Source organism: Trachypithecus francoisi, unplaced genomic scaffold, assembly GCF_009764315.1.
Source record: "Trachypithecus francoisi isolate TF-2019V2 unplaced genomic scaffold, Tfra_2.0 Lachesis_group15, whole genome shotgun sequence".
NCBI lineage: Eukaryota > Metazoa > Chordata > Mammalia > Primates > Cercopithecidae > Trachypithecus > Trachypithecus francoisi.
In genome coordinates this window covers 114,444,578-114,462,595 of record NW_022681460.1, presented here as the reverse complement: position 1 = coordinate 114,462,595, position 18,018 = coordinate 114,444,578, and the positions used below count along the sequence as shown (strand labels likewise).

General features: G+C 55.7%; 1 protein-coding gene and 1 long non-coding RNA gene across 4 annotated transcripts in view; one reads left to right on the top strand and one right to left on the bottom strand.

Annotated features, from left to right (window-relative positions):
- RAB40C (RAB40C, member RAS oncogene family) overlaps positions 1-18,018 on the top strand; it is a 42,536-nt gene that overhangs the window by 6,365 nt on the left and 18,153 nt on the right. The window lies entirely within an intron of this gene.
- On the bottom strand, positions 14,565-15,666 carry LOC117097905. The gene is made up of 4 exons (XR_004443098.1): positions 15,574-15,666; positions 15,183-15,286; positions 14,819-14,914; positions 14,565-14,626 (listed from the first exon to the last, which is right to left on the bottom strand). It is a non-coding gene; the product is annotated as an uncharacterized LOC117097905 (long non-coding RNA).

Here is an 18,018-nt window from a genome sequence, read left to right as displayed (position 1 = left end):
GAGTCTCGCTCTGTTGCCCGGCTGCAGTGCAGGGCCGGATCTCAGCTCACTGCAAGCTCCGCCTCCCGGGTTTACGCCATTCTCCTGCCTCAGCCTCCCAAGTAGCTGGGACTACAGGCGCCCGCCACCTCGCCCGGCTAGTTTTTTGTATTTTTTAGTAGAGACGGGGTTTCACCATGTTAGCCAGTATGGTCTCGATCTCCTGACCTCGTGATCCACCCGTCTCGGCCTCCCAAAGTGCTGGGATTACAGGCGTGAGCCACCGCACCCGGCCGGAGATAGTCTTTTCTTTTATACACTTTTGAAAAGATAAGAAAGGGACCTTTAGGATGTGGTGTGGCCGACTGGAGGAGGTTCAGCACATGGAAGTGCATGGGAGGGATGTGGGCCTCGGCTGCGTGGGGGATGGCTTCCTGGAGGAGGCGCACCTGAGTGAGTCCTGTGATGGGCAGCCAGGCCAGCGGCCCTCAGATGCAGGAGATGCTGATGTCACGGAGCTGTTCTTCCCAAGCTCCCCAAGTGGGAGTGCCACTTGTCATCCGGGTTTTGAGAGCATTCCTGGCAAAGACAGCCTGTGCGAGGGGCCTTGGGAGAGGCAAGCAAGCTGGCCCCCAGGCAGGGTTGGGGGTCAAGCGTCCAGCATTCTCATGACATCTGAAGCCACAGTCCTCTTTCCTTCAGGACTGTCTGTTCTTCCCTGCCTCTTTCCCACCCTCCTGGGCAGGCCCCTCTGTACCTGGGCCTAGAGCTGCCTCCCACCTTTGCTCTGTTCCTGGAGACCATCACCAAAGCCCATCTGTTCTCCCTTCACTGGGCTCCTCCTTCCTCCCTCCCTCCCTCCTGACCGGGCTGCTCCTGCCTCCCTCACTCCTTCCTTCCCTCCCTCCCTGGCTCCTGGGCTCCTGGCTGGGCTGCTCCTGCCCCCCTCCCTCCCTCCCGGCCAGCCACACCAAGCAGAGCTCTGCCTGAGAGCTCCCACGGCCAGCTGTGAATGAGGGCAGCAGGCCACTGGGTTCTGGAGGTTTCCAGAGCCACTCCTGGACTCATCCATGTGTGGTGAGGTTCCTTCTGTTTAACTCCATGCTGTGGAGACAAACCCACCTCCCCATGAGAGGGTGCTGGACTATGAGATTGATTGTGTGTCTGGTTTAAATTATGGTAATTGTGCTGAATTTTGTTGGTTTGTTTTAAGACAGAGTTTTGCTTTTGTTGCCCAGCCTACAGCATAATGGCGTGATCTCGGCTCACTGCAACCTCCGCCTCCCAGGTTCAAGCGATTCTCCTGCCTCGGCCTCCCCAGGTAGTTGGGATTACAGGCCCCCACCACCATGCCCAGCTAATTTTTGTATTTTTAGTAGAGATGGGGTTTCACCATGTTGGTCAGGCTGGTCTCAAACTCCTGATCTCGTGATCCATCCGCCTTGGCCTCCCAAAGTGCTGGGATTACAGGCGTGAGCCACCGCACCGGCCTCTAATTGTACAGTTTTGTAAGTTGGGCTGGCATGGCCTTACTTAAATGTTCAGGAAACTGTTAAGTTAGTAGGTAGAATATTTAATGTTAAGTTTGTACAGTGGCCAGATGCCAGAACTTTTGGACAAGTGAGTTAATGTCCACCTCCAGTCGTTAGCACTTGCTCTCAGTGCTCGCATGTAGCAGGGCAAATGCTTACACGGCAGGTGCACGGCAGTGCCAGCCAGGTCTCTCACAGGGTGGTGTGGACACAGATGACTCTTGGGTTGAGCACACATGTTGTGGCTTGCATGAGGAGCTGAATTGAACAGTGTTTCAGGAAGGAAGCCATGTGGGGGAGCTGAGAGGTGGGCGGGAAGGACACAAGGGAGGGATCTGGATCCTTGCAGGTACTTTCGCCTCTTGTTCTATTTGGAGATTGCAGCTGGGAAGGTGCGAAGTTGCTGGTCCCAGAAAAGCTGCCCCCACCCTGGTCTGGAGCCCCTGTGAGCTGGCCTAAAGTAGGAAGGGGCTGCATTGCAGCTGGGTCCTTCCCTGGGCTGCGCGTAATACGGATGACACCCCACGGAGGGCTGTTCTGGGGCCCAGGGGCCATGTCAGCCAAGGCGTCGTCTGCCGGGCATTTGGAGAAAGCAGGGAAAGGTGTCGGTGTCCAGCATCCTGGTGCAGAGAACGCTGCCGAACCAATATGAGAAGGCGGGGAGACTGCTTGTCTGGCTGGGTTGACTTCCTGGGCAGTCGGGAGAGGGATGTGCAGACTGTGGCACTGGCGGGTGTCAGTGACCAGACGTTGTGGAGGTGGTGGGGAAGAGGAGCACCTGCAGGAAGAAGGCCTGCCTACCAAGACCGTGGTCTGTGGGCATCCTCAGGGCAGGAGCTGGGTGGAAAAGGGGCCTCTTCGGTCCTCTTGAAAGCGATGTAAACAGATGGCAACAGGCTGCACTCGCACTCTGAGCCTAAGGTAGGGCGGAGGCTCCTGAGCCAGCCTGGGGATGACGGCGCACTCTGATACTGGCAGTTTGTGGCGCTCTCTTGCTGAGATCAACATTTTGAGTACAGCAGAGATTTCTGGACATTTGTCCTTCAGAAATTAGAGGGACAAGGGCATGGGTGCTGTGGAGGGGTAGGGACCCATGGGTGTGGGACAGAAGACCAGGGAAGGACCAGATACCCTGAGTGCCTCTGCCCACCAAGCTGCTGCACGTGGAAGTAGCAGAGGAGGTGATCCAGGCGAGGCGGGATGGGAGGGGCTCAGGAGCAGCCAGGCCCTAGTGCTGGTGACGAGGGGGGTGGTGGGCAGGGGCATATGGAAGGGTCTTCTGACCACGGTGTGCAGAGGACTTGGTGCTGGGGGGCCCGGAGCTGTGGAACGGGTGCAGGAAAGAGTGGGTCCCATATTCCCAGATGGCAGAGTGGAAGCAGAGGCCCCCAAACAGCCTTCGCCGTCTTTACGGTGAACAGAGTCTGCAAACCAAACTGGGAAGGATTCGAATCCTGGATGGGTGATGTGGGCCTGGCTGTGTAAACTGGCCCTGCCCATCCCATGAGAGGGAAAGCCATCCAGCGTCTTTTTTTTTTTTTTTTTTTAATTTGTGTTTTTTGAGACGGAGTCTTGCTCCGTTGCCCAGGGTGGAGTTCAATGGCGCAATCTCAGCTCACTGCAACCTCTTGAGCTTCCTGAGTTCAAGTGATTCTCCTGCCTCAGCTTCCTGAGTAGCTGGGATTACAGGCATGCACCACCACACCTGGCTAATTTTTTATATTTTTAGTAGAGATGGAGGTTTTACTGTGTTGGCCAGGCTGGTCTTGAACTCCTGACCTCAAGCAGTCCACCCACCTCAGCTTCCCAAAGTTTGTGGAATTACAGGCATGAGCCACTGTGCCCAGCCCAGCTTAGCATCTTTGGAAAAGAGCAGAGGGCTGGGCGCGGTGGCCCACACCTGCAATCTCAGCACCTTGGGAGGCCAAGGTAGGCGGAGTGCTGGAGCCCAGGAGTTTGAGACCAGCCTGGGCAACAGAGTGAGACCCCACCTCTACAAAAAAAAAAAAAACAAAAAACAGGCCAGGCGTGGTGGCCTATAATCCCACCACTTTGGGAGGCTGAGGTAGGTAAATCACGAGGTCAAGAGATTGAGACCATCCTGGCCAACATGGTGAAACCCCATCTCTACTAAAACTACAAAAATTGGCCAGGCATGGTGGCTCATGCCTGTAATCCCAGCACTTTGGGAGGCTGAGGCGGGTGGATCATGAGATCAGGAGATTGAGACCATCCTGGCTAACATGGTGAAACCCTGTTTCTATAAAAATACAAAAAATTAGCTGGGCGTGGTGGCGGGTGCCTGTAGTCCCAGCTACTTGGGAGGCTGAGGCAGGAGAATGGCGTGAACCCAGGAGGCGGAGCTTGCAGTGAGCCGAGGTTGTGCCACAGACTCCAGCCTGGGTGACAGAGTGAAACTCTGCCTCAAAAAATGTGTATATAAATACAAATACAAAAATTAGCTGGGCTTGCTGGCACATGCCTGTAGACCCAGCTACTTGGGAGACTGAGGCAGGAGAATTGCTTGAACCTGGGAGGCAGAGGTTGCAGAAAGCCGAGATCGCGCCACTGCACTCCAGCTTAGTGACAGAGCAAGACCCTGTCTCAAAAAATAAAAAATAAAGAAAAGAGGATGGAAGAAGAGAAGAGCCGAGACCTGGAAATGGGCAGGTACTTTACAGTTTGTACAGCGGCTGGATGTAAAAACCTCATGTCAACCCTGAGTGAAGATGTAGGCCGGGCGGTCAAGCACAGCACTCTCCAGCAGCTCCAACAGCATGGGCCACCTGGCGGGAGCCCGTGTGCTGCTTTCCCTGCCCTGGGCCGGCGGCTGCTGGTGGGCTTTCGCCTGACTTCCTGGATAGCAGTGTTGTCTGCCACCTGGGCACAGCACCACCTGGGCACAGCAGGGAAAGCCTATGTGTCAGACCTCCCTGGGAGGGGCGGTAATAGGCTAGATGACATCAGAATTCAGGACTCTGAACACAAACACAGTGACACTGATCAGGGTTGCCAAGGTGCTGTGTTTGGGTCCAGAAAGTCACTGCTGCAGGGGAGGGGAGTGCGGCCAGAGCCCAGGCCCCCACCCCTGCTGAAGCGTCCACTGACAGGGGACCCTGCTCTGCCTGTGCCACCGGCTTTGCTCCGAGGGGTGTCTGTGTCCTCAGGCTCTGCCAAGGCAGTAGCAGGCTGATGTCTGCCCATGTCGGCCAGCCACAGCCCTAGTGGTTGCCCACGGAGGCTTGTGCCCACCTGATTCCTGCCTGAGAGGAATCTCTGGGTCCGCTGATGCCAGCAGGACCCGCTTCACCTGGTCAGCAGGGAGGAGGCGACTTCCCTCGGGACCATGCCATGCCTCCTCCGTGTGCACGGCTGCCATAGATGCTTCTGTCCATAGGCGTATCTGTGAAAATGCGCGCCCCTGGGCGCTCGCCAGTGTCAGCGTGGGTTCAGCAAGGTTTTGTCCCCTTGTGGCGTCACACTCCTTTCCTGTCGGCTTTGGTACTCACATGGCCCCCTTGCTGTTGGGGCCTCTTCAGGCGGCACCTGCGTCCTGGGCTGTGCCCTGAGCTCCTGGAGCTCCCTGCGTCCCGGCACAGCCTGGTGCTTCCAGCAAATGTGGTTCCTGCCTGCCCTGGAAGTGGCCATCTCGCTAAAGAGGCTGGGTCCTCCTGGTGGGGAGAGAGAGATAGAGTACGTCAGCTTCTTACATTCCGTTATTAAAAACTGAGTATATGCCAAATAGTAATAATAATAGTGATAACAGCAAGTGCAAAGCGTAAGTAATAAGAATGGATGTCAGCTAATCTGCTGAGTTTAAAATATTGTTATGTTGGACTTTTTAAAAGAGCTTTGGTGCCAGCCATGCATGGTGGCTCACGCCTGTGATCCCAGCACTTTGAGAGGCTGAGGCAGTCTGATCAAGAGATCAAGACCGTCCTGACCAACATGGTGAAACCCCGTCTCTACTAAAAATGCAAAAATTAGCTTGGTGTGGTGGTGGGCACCTGTATTGCCAGCTACTCAGCAGGCTGAAGCAGGAGAATCGCCTGAACCTGGGGAGGCAGAGGTTGCAGTGAGCCGAGTTTGCACCACTGCACTCCAGCCTGGGCGACAGAGTGAGACTCTATCTCAAAAAAAAAAAAAAAAAAAAAGCTTTGGCGCCTGAGTACATTGCATAGACAGTTTAACCCATAAGTCATTATCAGCAAGTGGTGACCGCTGAGGTTTTTGCCTGTGGGGGAACAGAAAGGTTTTGATTCCAGTCTCAGTGTTGTGAAGAGTTGGCAGTCACACTGTGACAGAGCCTGGTGTGTGGCAGCCGCGTGAGGCTCTCCTGGGCTCCTCTGGAGGCAGGGTCCCTCCAGCCTCCCAGGAGCAACCTGCCCCTCTGTCTGCCTCTGCATTTAACCCTTAGCCTCCCTGCTGAGCCACCTCCTGGTCATTAGCGTTGAAGCTCTTCCTCTTGGTTTAGTTTTCCTCACTGTGCCTACTGCTCGTGTCTGGAATAGAGATAGAAGATGTAGCGCCCGTGTGTGTGGAGCTGGTTTTTTTAAAAAACTGTAATACCAAAAAGTATGATTTTTTGTGTATTATCCACACCATCAAGGCTGTATCACTAAGTATCTGCTCACTCTGAAAGCGTCCGTCCTTTCTGAATTGAAATGAAAGAACAGGAGAAACCATTTGTGTCCAGCCTGTTCGAGGTGTTACATTGGCCCTAGCTGGGCTAGGCAGAAGGCTGTTCTCCCCGGAGCATCAGTGTCCCCACATCAGTTTCCAGAGCTGGGTTGCCACGGTCCGGCTCATCGTGAGTTTGCTCAGGTGTGTGCTGAGCGCCCCTGTGTGCTGGACTCTGGGCAGGGCAGGTCCCCACCACACCCACGTCAGGTGGGGCCATTTGATCCTTTTTTTTTTTGAGACGGAGTCTCGCTCTGTCGCCCAGGCTGGAGTGCAGTGGCCGGATCTCAGCTCACTGCAAGCTCCGCCTCCCGGGTTCACGCTATTCTCCTGCCTCAGCCTCCCGAGTAGCTGGGACTACAGGCGCCCACCACCGCGCCCGGCTAGTTTTTTTTATTTTTTAGTAGAGACGGGGTTTCACCATGTTAGCCAGGATGGTCTCGATCTCCTGACCTCGTGATCCGCCCGTCTCGGCCTCCCAAAGTGCTGGGATCACAGGCTTGAGCCACCGCGCCCGGCCCCATTTGATCCTTATTGGGACTGTTCCCCCAGTCTCAGTTCACCAGGGCCACACGTATGGTGCTCAGACAGGAGGTTCTAATGAAAAATAGAATTGTAATCCTAAAATTACACAAGAGGGAATGTTTATAAGTTTATCAAATATTAAAATATGACAACACAGGACTGGGTGTGGTGGTGCACGCCTCTAATCCCGGCTACTTGGGAGGTCAAGGCAGGAGGATCCCCTGAGGCCAGGAGTTCAGACTAGGCAACATAGAAAGACCCTATCCCTACAAAAAAAGTTAAAAAAAAAAAAAATGGGCCAGGCACGGTGACTCACGCCTGTAATCCCAGCACTTTGGGAGACCGAGGTGGGTGGATCATTTGAGGTGAGGAGTTTGAGACCAGCCCGGCCAGTATGGTGAAACCCTGGGCGCGGTGGCGCATGTCTGTAATCCAGCTACTCGGGAGGCTGAGGTGGGAGAATCACTTGAACCCGAGAAGGGGAGGTTGCAGTGAGCCGAGACCGTGCCACTGCACTCCAGCCTGGGCAATAGAGAGGTTCTCCGTCTTAAAAAAAAAATAAAATAAAACTAGCCGGGCACGGTGGCTCATACCTGTAATCCCAGCACTTTGGAAGTCTAAGGCAGGCGGATCACGAGGTCAAGAGATCGAGACCATCCTGGCTAACGCGGTGAAATGCCGTCTCTACTAAAAATATAAAAATGAGCTGGGTGTGGTGTCAGGCACCTTTAGTCCTAGCTACTCGGGAGGCTGAGGCAAGAGAATAGCTTGAACCTAGGAGGCGGAGGTTGCAGTGAGCTGAGATCACGTCACTGCACTCCAGCCTGGGTGACAGAGCTCTCAAAACAAAACAAAACACTACTGATTTGGAGACACATTTAATGATTATTCAATGAAGTGGGTATGCCTGATATCTTAAGTATGTAAAATAACTGTGGAGTCAAATATGCAACGTTAGCAGTTTTGTTGTTTTTTGTTTTATTAGAGAGACGGGGTCTCACTCTGTCTCCCAGGCTGGAGTGCAGTGATCATAGCTCACTGCAGCCTCAAATTCCAGGGTTCTAGTGATCCTCCCACCTCAGCCTCCCAAGTAGCTGAGACCACAGGCATGCACCCCAATACCTGGCTAATTTTTTAACAAATTTTTTTTTTATTTTTGAGACAAAATCTCATTCTTGTCCCCCAGGCTGGAGTACGATGGTGCGATCTCGGCTCACTGCAACCTCCGCCTCCCGGGTTCAAGCGATTTTCCTGCCTCAGTCCCCCAAGTAGCAGGGATTACAGGCACCTGCCACCACGCCTGGCTAGTTTTTTGGTACTTTTTTTTGTAGAGATGGGGTTTCACCATGTTGGCCAGGCTGGTCTCGAACTCCTGACCTCAGGTGATCCACCCACCTCGGCCTCCCAGAGTGCTGGGATCACAAGCATAAGCCACTGTGCCCGGCCAATAAATTATTTTGTAGTGATAAGTTCTTGCCGTGTTGGCCAGGCTGGTCTTGAACTCCTGAGCTCAAGTGATTCTCCCACCTTGGCCTCCCAAAGTGTCGAGATTCCAGGTGTGAGCCACGGGGCACAGCCAGAAATGAGTCTTAAAGTGGACATGCAATTGGGGTTTAAGCCACACTAAGCTGGATTTGTAATCATTGAAAATAATCTGAGAGCTACAGGATCTGCTCCTTAAAAGATGGGCAAGGAGGCCGGGCGCGGCCTCCCAGCACTTTGGGAGGCCGAGACGGGCGGATCACGAGGTCAGGAGATCGAGACCATCCTGGCTAATATGGTGAAACCCCATCTCTACTAAAAATACAAAAAAAAAACATTAGCCGGGCGTGGCGCCTGTAGTCTCCGCTACTTGGGAGGCTGAGGCAAGAGAATGGCGTGAGCCTGGGAGGCAGAGCTTGCAGTGAGCCGAGATCGCATCACTGCACTCCAGCCTGGGTGAGGGGTGAGAGTCCCTCTCAAAAAAAAAAAAAAAAAAGATGGGCGAGGAGAATTTTTTTTTAAGAGATAGGGTCTCGGCCGGGCGTGGTGGCTCACGCCTGTAATCCCAGCAGTTTGGGAGGCCGAGGCGGGCGAATCACAAGGTCAGGAGATTGAGACCACGGTGAAACCCTGTCTCTACTAAAAATACAAAAAATTAGCCGGGCGAGGTGGCGGGCGCCTGTAGTCCCAGCTGCTCAGGAGGCTGAGGCAGGAGAATGGTGTGAACCCGGGAGGCGGAGCTTGCAGTGAGCTGAGATTGCTCCCACTGCACTTAAGCCGGGGCGACAGAGCGAGACTTCCTCTCAAAAAAAAAAGAGATGGGGTCTCACTGTGTTGCCCAGACTTGTCTTGAACCCTGGGGCTGAAGCAATCCTCCTGCCTTGGCCTCCTGAGTAGCTGGGACCGGAGCTGTGTTTTTTGTTTTTTTTTTTTTTTTTTTTTTTTTTTTTTGAGGCGGTGTCTCGCTCTGTCGCCCGGACTGGAGTGCAGTGGCCGGATCTCAGCTCACTGCAAGCTCCGCCTCCCGGGTTCACGCCATTCTCCTGCCTCAGCCTCCCGAGCAGCTGGGACTACAGGCGCCCGCCACCTCGCCCAGCTAGTTTTTTGTATTTTTAGTAGAGACGGGGTTTCACCGTGTTAGCCAGGATGGTCTCGATCTCCTGACCTCGTGATCCGCCCGTCTCGGCCTCCCAAAGTGCTGGGATTACAGGCTTGAGCCACCGCGCCCGGCCTGTTTTTTGTTTTCTTAATGTTCCGTGTTTGGCCAGGTGTTCTGTGCCGAGTGTGCCTGCTCTTTGTAGACACGAGAGCCCTTTTGGCTTGTTGTGGGTTTTAAGGCGTTAAGTAAAAGCTCTAGCTTCACAGGAAACTGGTCCACAAACTGCCCTAGGATTTCTTCTGACATTTGGCATGCTGGTGTAGACAGACACATTTGAAATTTGTGAAGGTAACTTTTCCTTCTTTTACTGTCCTCCGGCAGGCAGGTGCCGGTTTGCCAGCAATGGGGTTGGTGGACGTGGGTCATCCTTGTTTCAGAAGACATTCGAGGGTGTGGCGTGCCGGGAGCTTGAATGCGGAGTGCTGGCCCGCGCGTAAATGATGTCCAGCCCCAGGTCTTCCGGGACAGGCAGTGTCTTCACGTCCGGCTCTGATGTGTGTTCAGGCTCTCTTGTAGGGTAATCCAGTCCCCTCATCCTTCAGAGAGACCTACTAATCCGAATTCAAGGCCGATCAATACCCTGTGGGTTTGTTTGAAAATCAATTTTATTGGGAGATGATGTCTGTGTAATAAATGTACCTTCTTTGCATGTGCGGTTCTATGAGTTTTGGCCCATGTAGGGACCTATGCGGCCAGTACCCTCATCAAAATCAGGAGCACTTGCACCCTCCTCCCAGAAAGCCCCCCAGCCCCCAGCGCTCAGCTTCCATCACCATGGGCTGCTTTTTCCTGTTGCGGCCATCGTGGACAGGAAGCAGACCCTGGTTTCTTCTGCTCCGCAGTTTTGAAACTCATTCATGATGTACGATGTAGATGCTTCTTTTTTGTTCCCAAGTCATGTTCCTTTGCACGAATATACCCCAGTTTGTTTATGCATTTACCTTGTTGATACACATTTGGGTTATTTTCTGGTTTGGGGTATTATGAATAATGCTGCTGTGAACGAGTTCTTGTTTTTTCTTTTTTCTTTTCCTTCTTTTTTTGAGACTCTCACTCTGTCGCCCAAGCTGCAGTGCAGTGGTACGATCTTGGCTCACTGCAAGTTCGGCCTCCTGGGTTCACACCATTCTCCTGCCTGAGCCTCCCAAGTAGCTGGGACTACAGGCGCCCGCCACCACGCCGGCTTTTTTTTTTTTTTTTTTTTTTTTTTTAGTAGAGACGGGGTTTCACCGTGTTAGCCAGGATGGTCTCCATTTCCTGATCTCGTGATCTGCCCACGTCAGCCTCCCAAAGTCCTGAGATTACAGGCGTGAGCCACCGCGCCAGGCCTAAAACTTTTTTTTTTTAATTTTTTTTTTTGGTAAAATACAGAAAACATGTCATTTTAGCCATTTGCAGGGATACAGTTCAGTGGCACTAGCACTAAACTATAACTAGAATATGCATGAGTCCTTCTGAAGGCGTTTCTCTTAGGTAGATATCGAAGAGTGGAATTGCTATCATACATGATGAGTGTACGTTTTAATTTATTAGATTGCCCAGCCTGGGCAACATAGTAAGAACCCGTTGCTATAAACATACTTAAAAAATTAGCCTGGGGCTGGGTGTGGTGACTCGACTGTAATCTCAGCACTTTGGCAGGCCGAGGCAGGCAGATCACTTGAGGTCAGGAGTTCAAGACCAACCTGGCCAATGTGGTGAAAGCCCGTCTCTACTAAAAATACAAAGTTAGACTGGTGTGGTGGCAGTGCTTGTGGTCCCACTTACTCGGGAGGCTGAGGCAGGAGAATCACTTGAACCCAGGAGGCGGAGGTTGGAGTGAGCTGAGACTGTGCCGCTGCACTCCAGCCTGGGCAACAGAGTGAGACTGTCTCAAAAAAATAAATTAGCCTGGTGTGGTGGCGCACACTTGTAATAGTCTTAGCTCCTCGGGAGGCTGAGGCAGGAGGATCGCAGGAGCCCAAGGTGGAGGCTGCGGTGAGCCATGATTGTCCCACTACACTCCAGCCTGAGCGACACAGTGAGACCCGATCTCAAAAAGAAAACCGTTTTCTAAAGGAGTCCTATGGTTTCACATAGTCCCATCAGCAATGCATGAGAATTCCAGGTGCTCCACATCTTTGCCAACTTTTGATGTCAGCTTTCCATCTTTTAATTAATCAACTTTATTGAGGTGTAATTTGTGTACAAAAATCCCCTTTACCTTTCAAGTCTGCAATTCAGTGAGTGCGGACAGGCATGCCGGCCTGAGAAAGCATCAGCCCTCGCAGCCTCGCCCTCTGCAGGCCTCTCACACCCTGCCCCCAGCCTGGCAGCTGCTGGTCTGTGTCACTGTAGACTCATCTGCCTTGTCTCGTTTTCACGTAAATGGAGCCACGCAGGGCGAACTCTCCTGTGTCTGCTGCCTTCTTTCCACGTCTTCTGGGTGAGCTTCGGCCACGTGGTTGAAAGCGGTTGCTCCCCTGCTTCCTGCGCTGAGCAGCCTCCGTGTGCACGAGGCGGCAGTGCGTTTGCTCCACTCTAGATGGGCTTGGGATGGTTTCCATGTTGGGTGGTTCTCGCCGTGCTCCTGTGAGAAGTCTCAGAGGCGTCCGGTGAACACAGGTGCCCGTTTCTGTTGGGATGTACTGAGGAGTGGAAGCTGGGCTGTCGGACCTCTGTAGATGCTGCTGAGCCGTTTTCCAAAGCACTCACCCAGTTTCCGTCCCACAGGAGGGAGGGGGAGTCCTGTCTGTTCTAAGTCCGGCCTTCCTTTTAGCCATGCTGACTGCTGCAAGCTTGTGTCTTTGTAACAACTGTAGAATGTTCCTCTTCTCTCAGTAACTGTTCCCCAGTGGGTGGATTTTTAGTTTGGATCCAGTTTATTTCTAATCAATACAGGGCCGCCATAGATGGCCTTCGGTGGTTTCCACCTTTCTACTCCTTTACCTGTGACTGCTGTCACTCGTCCTCTCAGTCCTCAGTCCAGTGTGGGTTTCCCTGGCTGGGGCATCGCTTTTTGCAGGCCCTAATCAAGGTGTTGGCTGGGGCTTTGCCCCTGAAGGCCCTAGAGGAAGATGTTCCCTTGCTCATTGGGAGGTTGGCAGAATTCCGTTCTTGCTGGTGGTAGGACTGGCAGCAGCACCTTGCTGGGTGCAAGCCGACCCTGTCCCGGTTCTCCAGGCTGCCTGCATTCTTCACAGAGGGCCCTTGCCCGTTTGCAGAGCCAGCACTGGCGGGTGAAGTCCCTCTAGTGCTTTGACTCTCCTTCTATCTCATCTGTAGCTCAGCCGGGAAAGGCGGTTAAGGACTTGTGTAGTTAATTGGCCCCACCCAGATAATCCCGGATGATCTCCCACCTCGAGATTGCACACCTTAGTCCTGTCTGCAGAGTCCCATGCTGGCAACTCAGCAGCAAACAGCCCCTGCACTGTGCCCTGCAGGAACATGGCTGCTGGTGGCAGGCTGGCTCTGACAGACAGACTGCCACGTGAGCCACTGCCACGTAAGCCAAGGAACCTCCACTCCCGAGCCCAGGGTGGTACACAGGCTCAGCAGCCAGCCTTCCTTGGCTGCCTTACAGCAACTCTGCTGACAGTCCCTGGGCAGATCGGCCTCCATGGGCAGGGGCACAGGTGCCATGTCCACTCCCCCAGACCACCAAGATGTTGGTGACTATGAAAACAAAGTCGCCTGGGCACAGTGGCTCACGCCCGTCATCCCAGCACTTTGGGAGGCTGAGGCAGGCAGATTAACCAAGGTCAGGAGTTTGAGAACAGCCTGGCCAACATGGTGAAACCCCATCTCTACTAAAAATACAAAAAAATTAGCTGGGCTTGGTGGTGGGCGCCTATAATCTCAGCTACTCGGGAGGCTGAGGCAGGAGAATCGCTTGAACATGGGAGGTGAAGGTTGCAGTGAGCTGAGATTGCGCCACCGCACTCCCGCCTGGGCAACAAGAGTGAAACTCCATCTCAAAAAAAAGAAAACAAAGTCGCATCTGGTAAAGCAGACAAAAAAGAAAAAGAAAAAAAAACGAAGTTGCACCTGGTAAAGCAGATGCCTCAGTGACGTTTTCAGTCCCCTTCCTCCCCCTCCACTGCCCGTTTTCAGATAGATGCTGTGAGATCCCTCCCAAGGGGTGCCCGAGTCTGCACCAGGCAATATGCTGTGCCCGTCCCCACCTCCCTCCACACCTTCCTGGGCGCCCTCCACGCCCATGTACTCGCTGGTTCTCACGCTGCTAGGAAGAAGTACCCGAGACTGGGTCATTTGTAAAGAAAAGAGATGTAATTGACTCACAGTTCCGCAGGGCTGCAGAGGCCTCAGGAAACTTAGAGTCATGGCGGAAGGTACCTCTTCACAGGGCAGCGCGAGAGAGAATGAGTGCAGAGTGAAGCGGGAAGCCCCTTCTAAAACACCATCAGGTGTGGGGAGAACTCACTCACCCTCACGAGAACAGCACGGGGGGAACCGCTCCCATGATTTAATTATCTCTACTTGGCCCCGCCCTCAACCCCTGGGGATTAGTCAAGGTGAGATTTGGGTAGGGACACAGCCAACCCTTACCGCTCCTGCTCAGCTCCCACCTGGCCCTCTGTCCCCTGAGCCTGCTCAGCTCCCACCTGGCCCTCTGTCCCCTGAGCTCAGCTCCCACCTGGCCCTCTGTCCCCTGAGCTCAGCTCCCACCTGGTCCTCTGTCCCCTGAGCTCAGCTCCCACCTGGCCTCTGTCCCCTGAGCTCAGCTCCCACCTGGTCCTCTGTGCCCTGAGCCTGCTCAGCTCCCACCTGGCCCTCTGTCCCCTGAGCCTGCTCAGCTCCCACCTGGTCCTCTGTCCCCTGAGCGCAGCTCCCACCTGGTCCTCTATCCCGTGAGCCTGCTCAGCTCCCACCTGGCCATCTGTCGCCTGAGCTCAGCTCCCACGTGGCCCTCTGTCCCCTGAGCTGAGCTCCCACCTGGTCCTCTGTGCCCTGAGCCTGCTCAGCTCCCACCTGGTCCTCTGTCCCCTGAGCCTGCTCAGCTCCCACCTGGCCCTCCGTCCCCTGAGCTCAGCTCCACCTGGTCCTCCGTGCCCTGAGCTCAGCTCCCACCTGGCCCTCCGTGCCCTGAGCTCAGCTCACACCTGGCCCTCCGTGCCCTGAGCTCAGCTCCCACCTGGTCCTCTGTCCCCTGAGCTCAGCTCCCACGTAGCCCTCTGTCCCCTGAGCCTGCTCAGCTCCCACGTGGCCCTCTGTCCCCTGAGCCTGCTCAGCTCCCACCTGGCCCTCCGTCCCCTGAGCTCAGCTCCACCTGGTCCTCCGTGCCCTGAGCTCAGCTCCCACCTGGCCCTCCGTGCCCTGAGCTCAGCTCCCACCTGGCCCTCCGTGCCCTGAGCTCAGCTCCCACCTGGCCCTCCGTGCCCTGAGCTCAGCTCCCACCTGGCCCTCCGTGCCCTGAGCTCAGCTCCCACCTGGCCCTCCGTGCCCTGAGCTCAGCTCCCACCTGGTCCTCCGTGCCCTGAGCTCAGCTCCCACCTGGCCCTCTGTCCCCTGAGCTCAGCTCCCACGTGGCCCTCTGTCCCCTGAGCTCAGCTCCCACCTGGCCCTCTGCCCCCTGAGCTCAGCTCCCACCTGGTCCTCTGTCCCCTGAGCTCAGCTCCCACGTGGCCCTCTGTCCCCTGAGTCTGCTCAGCTCCCACCTGGCCCTCTGTCCCCTGAGCCTGCTCAGCTCCCACCTGGTCCTCTGTCCCCTGAGCTCAGCTCCCACCTGGTCCTCTGTCCCCTGAGCTCAGCTCCCACCTGGTCCTCTGTCCGGTGAGCCTGCTCAGCTCCCACCTGGCCGTCTGTCGCCTGAGCTCAGCTCCCACGTGGCCCTCTGTCCCCTGAGCTCAGCTCCCACCTGGTCCTCTGTGCCCTGAGCCTGCTCAGCTCCCACCTGGTCCTCTGTCCCCTGAGCCTGCTCAGCTCCCACCTGGCCCTCTGTCCCCTGAGCTCAGCTCCACCTGGCCCTCCGTGCCCTGAGCTCAGCTCCCACCTGGCCCTCCGTGCCCTGAGCTCAGCTCCCACCTGGCCCTCCGTGCCCTGAGCTCAGCTCCCACCTGGCCCTCCGTGCCCTGAGCTCAGCTCCCACCTGGTCCTCTGTCCCCTGAGCTCAGCTCCCACCTGGCCCTCTGTCCCCTGAGCTCAGCTCCCACCTGGCCCTCTGTCCCCTGAGCTCAGCTTCCACCTGGCCCTCTGCCCCCTGAGCTCAGCTCCCACCTGGTCCTCTGTCCCCTGAGCTCAGCTCCCACGTGGCCCTCTGTCCCCTGAGCCTGCTCAGCTCCCACCTGGCCCTCTGTCCCCTGAGCCTGCTCAGCTCCCACCTGGCCCTCTGTCCCCTGAGCCTGCTCAGCTCCCACCTGGTCCTCTGTCCCCTGAGCTCAGCTCCCACCTGGTCCTCTGTCCCCTGAGCTCAGCTCCCACCTGGTCCTCTGTCCGGTGAGCCTGCTCAGCTCCCACCTGGCCCTCCGTTCCCTGAGCTCAGCTCCCACCTGGCCCTCCGTGCCCTGAGCTCAGCTCCCACCTGGCCCTCCGTGCCCTGAACTCAGCTCCCACCTGGCCCTCCGTGCCCTGAGCTCAGCTCCCACCTGGCCCTCCGTGCCCTGAGCTCAGCTCCCACCTGGCCCTCTGTCCCCTGAGCTCAGCTCCCACCTGGTCCTCTGTCCCCTGAGCTCAGCTCCCACCTGGCCCTCTGTCCCCTGAGTTCAGCTCCCACCTGGTCCTCTGTCCCCTGAGCTCAGCTCCCACCTGGCCCTCTGTCCCCTGAGCTCAGCTCCCACCTGGCCCTCTGTCCCCTGAGTCTGCTCAGCTCCCACCTGGCCCTCTGTCCCCTGAGTCTGCTCAGCTCCCACCTGGCCCTCTGTCCCCTGAGCCTGCTCAGCTCCACCTGGTCCTCTGTCCCCTGAGCTCAGCTCCCACTGGTCCTCTGTCCCCTGAGCTCAGCTCCCAACTGGTCCTCTGTCCGGTGAGCCTGCTCAGCTCCCACCTGGCCCTCTGTTCCCTGAGCTCAGCTCCCACGTGGCCCTCTGTCCCCTGAGCTCAGCTCCCACCTGGTCCTCTGTCCCCTGAGCTCAGCTCCCACCTGGTCCTCTGTCCCCTGAGCTCAACTCCCACCTGATTCTCTGTCCCCTGAGCTCAGCTCCCACCTGGTGGTCCTCTGTTCCCTGAGCTCAGCTCCCATCTGGTCCTCTGTCCTTGCCTGACCCCAAAGGGCTGGGCGCCGGGACCGGCAATGCAGAGGCCAAGCCTGGGAGGTCCAGGATGCTGGCTTCAGGCTGCCAATCCGTGGCCCTCAGTCCCATCAGGACCCTTCTAGACAAATGGTTGTGGCATTCCCTTTACCATCCTGAAAAGAATGAAACTCGGCTGGCCATGGTGGCTCACGCCTGTAATCCCAGCGCTTTGGGAGGCTGAGGCAGGTGGATCACTTGAGGTCAGGGGTTCGAGACCAGCCTAGCCAACATGGTGAAACCCCATCTCTACTAAAGATACAAAAAAAATAGCTGGGCGCGGTGGCGGGCACCTGTAGTCTCCACTACTTGGGAGGCAGAGGCACAAGAATCACTTGAACCCAGGCGGTGGAGGTTGCCATGAGCCGAGATTGCACCACAATTGTGTGGCAGGTCATACCTGTCATCCCAGCCCTTTGGGAGGTCAAGGTAGGCAGATTGCTTGAACCCAGGAGCTCAAGACCAGCCTGGGCAACATAGTGAAACCCCTGACTCTACAAAAGATACAAAATTTAAAAAAAAACAAAAACAAAAAACAAAAAACAAAACAAAAAAAAAGATACAAAATTAGCCAGGTGTGGTGGTGGACACCTGTAGTCCCAGCTACTCAGGAGGCTGAGGTGTGAGGAGCACATGAGCCCAGGAGTTGGAGGCTGCGGTGAGCCTTGATCACACCACTGCACTCCAAACTGGGTGACAGAATGAGACCCCTTCTCAAAAAATAAAAGCGTGGACTGATGAGGTCAGAGAGGTTTGACTGTTTGGGAACAGGGGTGCTGCCATGGCTGAGTGAGGGGCCATGGGAGCCCCCTCTCAATGCCACGTGAGGGGACGGGGAGGTCAGGCAGTGCCTGGTGTGGTTCCCAGCAGCAAGCACAGGAGATTTATTCTCTGGGAAAATTGAGTCGTGGACACCAGACGCCAGTGGGCATGGTGGGGGATGGGGTGGCGGGGGACAGGGTGGTGGGGATCTGGTGGGCTGAGCAAGCCTCCTTACCTGGAAACCCAGTCCCACTGGCGTGCAGATGGGAGCCCGTGGCAGGATAATGGCAGGATAACCGTCAGCCCAAAAGCAGCAGCCTCCAGACGTTGCCGGGAGCCCCAACTTAGAAGCCAGAGTCACCAGCTTCCTGGTGGCTACTTAGGGTCTGTCCTTGAGGGTCCCCAGAATGTGAGGAAAGACCCAGACAGGCAGGAAAAGAGCTCAGGGAAGAACATCGTACCAATGGCGTCGTCAGAGATGCCGCATCCAACAATGAAGAGCCGGACGCTGCCAGAGGGGAATTGCTCAGAGCACCGGAAGGAGCTTTTAGAAATTATAAATAGAGGCCGGGCGCGGTGGCTCAAGCCTGTAATCCCAGCACTTTGGGAGGCCGAGACGGGCGGATCACGAGGTCAGGAGATCGAGACCATCCTGGCTAACACGGTGAAACCC